This window comes from Pituophis catenifer, unplaced genomic scaffold (genome assembly GCF_029215685.1).
Source record: "Pituophis catenifer annectens isolate HBS135680 unplaced genomic scaffold, rPitCat1.0.hap2 SCAF_5, whole genome shotgun sequence".
NCBI lineage: Eukaryota > Metazoa > Chordata > Lepidosauria > Squamata > Colubridae > Pituophis > Pituophis catenifer.
The window spans coordinates 22,510,967-22,517,717 of NW_027256885.1; positions in this window are offsets into that span (position 1 = coordinate 22,510,967).

Genomic DNA, 6,751 nt, shown 5'->3' on the forward strand with positions numbered 1-6,751 from the left:
CTTCAGGAACTCAGGTTGCATGGGGGTCTCGCTGGGCTTTGCTTCGGACATGTTGCATTTGGACAGCAGCTCGATGATCTTTTCTCTCTGGGAGAGGCGGAAACCCTTGTTGGTTTTTATCACTTGGACCCCTAGGTATCTGTCAATCTTTCCAAGTGACTTTAAGGAGAAGTGGCTACCCAGGTCAGTGGCGAACTTGTCACATCTGTCCTTGTGTTTGCTGATGTACAAGATGTCGTCCACGTAAACGAGCACACCTTCGAATGTGTTGTTTTCTCTCCTCGTAAAGAAGCATTTGTCGGCTGAGGTGGCCTCGAAGCCCATGGATCTGAGGGCCTTGGCCAGGCAGTCATACCACCTTTTGCCTGACTGCTTGAGCCCGTACAGGCTTTTGTTCAGCAGCCAGGTTTGGTTCTCGCCTTTGTTGTACCCGGGCGGCGCTTTGACGTATATTTCTTTATCCAGCTCGGCGTGCAAGTACGCTGTTTGTACGTCGAATTGGAAGACCTCCAAGCCCAGGATGGTGGCCACCACCAGGGCGCTTTTGACGCTCTCCGCCCTGACGGTTGGCGAGTAGGTGTCTGTATAGTCTTCGGGGTATCTTTGGGCGAAACCCTGCGCGACTAGTCTTGCCTTGTATAGGACCTTGTTGTCCTCTAATGTCTTAACCCTGAACACCCATTTGGTTCCTATTGGTTTTTTGTCCTCTGGAACTTGGGCAGGTGAGTATACCTGGAGGTTCCTTAGGCTTTCCATCTCCTTCCCCATGGCAGACATCCATTTTTCTTTCTCTTCCTGGGGGAGCCCGAGGATGTCTTCATATGAGCTGGGCGTGAAATGGGTGTTGTGGATGGTCATAACGTAGTCCTCTAACTTCTTTGGTAGCTTGTTTCTGGTTTCTCTGATTGGCCTGCTGGGGGTTGGCTCGGTTTCCTGCATGTTGTCTGCCTCTTTGTCCGTCAGGTCATCTATCTTCAGTGAAGGGTGCCCTTCTTTCCAACCTTTGACGCTCGCCTTGCGATGGTTGGCTTTGTGCCCTGTGACCTCTCTGACCTCCCTTTCCCCTTGGTCATGCTCGAACGTGGCCCTATTGGTTGGGATGTCATTGGAGTGTACCCTCGACCAGTTTGCGTTTTCGTGGAAACTGGCTGATCTGGAAACCACAAAACGGTTATTGTTGTCGACAAATCTGTAGCCCTTTGTGCCCGGTTCGTAACCCACGAACCTCAACCTTTTTGATAATTTCTCCCCTTTTCTTCTTAGCTGTCTGGGAATGTGGACATCAGCTGGGGCGCCAAATATGTGTAAGTGTGCAATGTTGGGCTTTCTGTTGTATAGCATCTCATATGGTGTCTTATTGATAGAGCTTGACCACAGTCTATTCAGGGTGTAATTAGCGTAGTGTAATGCCTCTGACCAGAAATGCTGCCCCATCCCAGCATCCTCCAGGGCGCATCTCATCATGGTTTGCAACACCCCGTTTTTTCTCTCTGAGACTCCATTTTGAAAGGGGGAGAAGGGTGAAGAGGTGTAATGCGCTATGCCCTGCTCCCTCAGCCACCTTGTGAATTCTTTGGCCATGAACTCTGAGCCCCTATCAGTCATTATCTGCCTTATTCTCATGTTATGTTGCATATCTACTCTTCTGTGGAATTCCTTAAACCTTTGGAACACTTCGTTTTTGTGTCTGAGGGAGTAGACATACCCGTATCTGGTGTAGTCATCCACAATCGTGAGGAAGAATCGCTTCCTATGTCCTACAGAGGGTTTCATTGGCCCTACCAAGTCCATATGCACCAATTGGAAGGGGTATTCCGTGGTTCGTTTGGATCCCCTGGGGATGGCCTTAACCTTGATCTTAGAACGCTTACAAACTGAACACTCCAAGTAGTTTTCGCAGTTCTTTACTTTGAGACCCTTGGTACATTCCGTCATTTTCTTTACAATGGGGAAGCTTATGTGTCCCAGTCTCCTGTGGAGGAGGTGGGCGCAGTTATCATGCAATGGCTTGCCGATAGATACAGACTTGTTTGTCTTCTCATGGCTACATCCTGCCTCCTGCTGCACCCCCTCTGTTTCTGGATACTTATCTACCTTGTGGTTTGTGCTGGTATCAATGCCTTCTTCCTCCCTTGCGTTGGGTGTGAAGTAGGGAAGTCCCTCGTGTATGGTTACCTTTCCTATCTCTTTCCCTTGCTTGATCAAGTGTGCCTTTCCATCTTTAAATTTTATTTCTATATTTGTGTCTCGTGTCAGCTTTGTGATGGCTAGCACGTTGTGGGGAATCTCTGGTACGTACAGTACTCCTTTTAAGTCCCCTACCTGTGTGATGTGTACGTTTCCTTTCCCCACTACTTTGACCTTGCTTTGGTTTGCCACCTTTATTTCTGAGTCTATTTCTGTGAGTGAGTCTAGCAGCTCTGGGTTACAGGTAGTGTGACTTGTGGCCCCTGAATCTAGAAGCCATGAGTTTCTCTCTATCTTGTGTTTGTCATTTGGGTCATCGTGCCTGATCCCGTACATGGAGCCAGAGTTACTGTCCCTGGAGTGGTCTCTGCGCTCGTGGTGTTTCCTGGGGTTGGGTGACCACCCTCGCCCTCTTTCCTTTGGGAACCTGCGTTCAGGTGACCTTCCCCCTCTACTGTCATGCTGTCCCCTATCCCTATGGTTCCTGGGGCAATCCTTCTTTAAGTGGTTCCTTGATCCACAAGAATAACATTCTGAGGTATCCCTGGCCCTATCCTGGAAATCCACCCTCTTTGTGGGTCTAGGGTCCCCTTTGGCTAGTTGGCGTTCCCTCCTCAGAGTGTCCTCTGCAACGAGCTGACTGGTCAGTGCGCCTAGTGTGAGGTATTGCAAGCTGAGGCTATTTAGTTGGGTCATGAAGCTGTCCCAGCTGCTATCAAGAGAGTTTATGATTATGCTTATCATGCTCTCTTCAGTGATGATTTCCCCCCTCTGCATGAGTTCTGCCCTTGCAGCATTCATCTTTAAGATGTGCTCACTCATGGGGACCCCTGCCTTATGCTTGGTGGAGTGGAACTCCCTAGATAGCCTAGTGGTAGTGGCTCTGCTTTGGCTATAAAACAGGTTACATAGTTTTTGCATAATATCATAAACAGTTAGATTGTCCTCAATAGATGGATACATAGCAGATGGAATGGAGGTTAACATGATGCAAAATGCCCTGTGATGAATGCAGTCAATTTCCAGTGACCAGGGCTTTTGGGGAGGTCTGTTACCTAGGAACAGTGCATTCTCTCTCATGAGAGCAACTCTTAATTGTTGGCTCCATTCTATAATATTACCCCCATCTAACTGCAATTTTGGCAAATTGGTATAATTTGCCCCAGAAATATTAGTAAGGTTACTTACTGGGGGAAGCTGTCCATGGTCCAAAATGTGATTAAACTCACAATAAGGCTTTGGGATGTCTGTGGCCATTCTGTACTTGCTTGGATCTATGTAACTTGCTTCTCTTGTTACAGGCAGGTACTGGGCATGCGTGAAGCTCATTCCGCGCTGGAGTCCATCGGGTGAGGTTCCTGTTGCTGGAGCTCCCAGGCCTAGGCCTAGGCCTGTCGGTGGGAGGCTGGGCCCGCCCCCGGTGGGTCCGAAGATTCCTCCTGAAGGTGGACACCACTGCTGGATGGCCGGATCCCCGGCGAAGAAGGGCAGAAGGTGTGGGGGCGACGCGGTCGCAAGTCGAGGACTTTCGCGGGTCGGCGGCGCAGCAGCAGCGGAGGTCGTAGGTCGAGGATTCCCTGCACCCAGCGGCTCGGCGGTAATGGCGGCGGCAGCGGCGGGTCCTCCCTCGTGGTCGCTGGTCCCTGGTCGCGTGGACTGGCCTGATGGATGTCGTGGCGTTGGTGAGTAGCCGGTTCTTCTCTTCTCCCTCGGGCCTCGCGTTGTCGGTGTAGCGGGTGGTGAGTTCGAGTTCTGCGGTTGATTCTTCCTGCAGGTGGGCGGTCTTTTGTGCCGGTTGTTGGTGTGTGCAGTGTTTTTAGTTGGCTGTGACTCGGTTGCCTGGTCTTTGTTGGTTGTCCTGGCCTTCTTGTGCTTTCCAGGATTTTTCTTTGATTTATTGAGTGCCGCAGGAGGCTCGAAAGCAGAGCCTAGGGCAGCGGTGATGGTCTCGATTGCCTTTTGCAATTCGAGATCGGTAGGCGTTTTTTTCTTAGTTATTGTGATCTCTTCGTGGTCGCTTTCAGAGTCGGGCTCTTCGTAGTCGCTTTCTGAGTCCCCCTCGTCTGTTTCGGGGTTCGGGCATTTTCGCGCCAAGGGATTCAAATCCTGGCTTCCCATTGGCTGGTGCTCGTCCCAAGATGGCCGCCGGGAAGGGGGCGCGGAAATGGATTCTGCCGGCTCAGGATCATCGGGTTGGGGTGGCTTACCCTTTTTTGCTGGCTTTTCTTTCTCAGTGGTCTTTGGGGCCTCAATCGCTGCTTCTTGTTGCTCGAAGAGGCTTTGAAGGTCCGCGATGAGGTTTTCTTTGTCGCTGCTTCCCTCCATCAGTTTCAGGATGGAGAGTTTGAATTTATTCATTTTCTGTGCTGTTTCTTCTTCGGGGGCGGTGATTTCCTTGGATGGCCCCTCTTCATCTGATTGTGAGTCCAGGCTGGAGTCCTGCTTGCTTCCAGCTTCTGTCTCCTCCATGGCTGTGGCTTTGGTTGCAAGCTTCTCAGCCATCTTCTTGGTAAGAGCTCTGGTCTGTGCTCTGTTTGCTTCTTCAGGGTAGGTGTTGGGTTCAGTCATTGTCTGGAGTTATGGGCAACCGACCTCTGCTACCATTTTGTTAAAAGCTGGATCTAGCCCAATAACTCAAAGACAAACTCCAATTCTTTTCTGTAGCTTTATTATTGATCTGTTGGTACTGGAGGTCACTGACCTTGTACCTTTCTCTTTCAGGTATACATCTGGAATCATCTGTGGACCATGTGGTCGGACCTTTTGTACCCAGGAGGAGGGGCTAAGAGGTAAGGAGTGGTTATAGGGATTATGGGATATGTGGTTAGTTAACCCTTGAAGGTCCGGGTGATCAGGGAGATATAGTAGTTAGGCATTTATCATGACAATATCTACTGCTGTAGTTTAGTTGTAGATTTTTAGTACAATAGTTCAGTGCATCTAAATGTATTTTCTTCACTGCATATATTTTATTTATTTATTTAATTTATTTATTTTATTAGATTTTTATACCGCCCTTCTCCCACTGGACTCAGGGCGGTGAACAGCCAAGAATAAAAAACATCACATACAAAATTTATTTAAAAAAAAAAAAGAATTAAACAAATTTTGGCCCAATAAATTTAAAACACTCCAACTAAAATCAATTAACAATTAGAAATATCTGGGGGGGGGGGTTAAGCCAGCCCGGCTTGATGAAATAAAAAAGTTTTAAGGGCACGGCGAAAAGCACGGAGATCTGGGATCCTACGTATCTCCGGGGGCAGGTCGTTCCAGAGGACAGGTGCTGCCACAGAGAAGGCCCTCCCCCTGGGGGTCGCCAGCCGACATTGTCTGGCCGACGGCACCCTGAGGAGTCCCTCTCTCTGGGAGCGTACAGGCCAGTGGGAGGCTATCTGTGGCAGAAGGCGATCCCGTAAGTACCCAGGCCCTAAGCCATGGAGCGCTTTAAAGGTGGTAACCAATGCCTTGAAGTGCACCCGGAAGACCACCGGGAGCCAGTGCAGCTTGCGCAGGAGGGGGGTCACATGGGAGCGCCCCATCGCTCCCATAATCCCCCGCGCGGCCGCATTCTGTACCAGTTGGAGCCTCCGGGTGCTCCTCAAGGGGAGCCCCATGTAGAGAGCATTACAGTAGTCCAGGTGGGAGGTGACGAGTGCCTGAGTGACCGTGCGTAGGGAGTCCCGATCCAGAAAGGGACGCAACTGGCGAATCAGGCGGACCTGATAAAAAGCCCCCCTGGCCACGGCCGTCATATGCTGTTCTAAAGACAGCCATGAATCCAGGAGGACGCCCAAGTTGCGAGCCCTCTCCATGGGGGCCAGTAACTCGCCCCCAATAGCCAGCGATGGCACCAGCTGCCTATATTGGGACGCCGGAAGCCACAGCCACTCAGTCTTGGAAGGGTTGAGTCGGAGCCTGTTTCTCCCCATCCAGACCCGCACGGCCTCTAGGCACCGGCACATCACTTCAAGGGCATCATTGGGATGGCCTGGGATGGAGATGTACAGCTGAGTATCATCAGCATACTGATGGAACTCCACCCCAAAAGCACGGATGATCTCACCCAGCGGCTTCACATAAATGTTGAACAGGAGGGGTGAGAGGACCGACCCCTGTGGCACCCCACAAACAAGGCACCTCGGGGTCGACCTCTGCCCCCCCGCCAACACCAACTGCGACCGGTCAGAGAGATAGGAGAAGAACCACCATAAAACGGTGCCCCCCACCCCCAACCCCTCCAACCGGCGCAGCATGATACCATGGTCGATGGTATCAAAAGCCGCTGAGAGGTCTAACAGGACTAGGATAGAGGAACAACCCTTATCCCGAGCCCTCCAGAGATCATCCACCAATGCGACCAATGCCGTTTCCATGCTGTGCCCAGGCCTGAAGCTGGACTGGAGCGGATCTAGATAGACAGCTTCATCCAGGTACTGCGGAAGCTGTCGCACCACCACACTCTCAACAACCTTCACCACAAAGCGAAGGTTGGAGACTGGACGGTAGTTAGCCAAAACAGCCGGATCCAGAGAGGGCTTCTTGAGGAGGGGCCTCACCACCG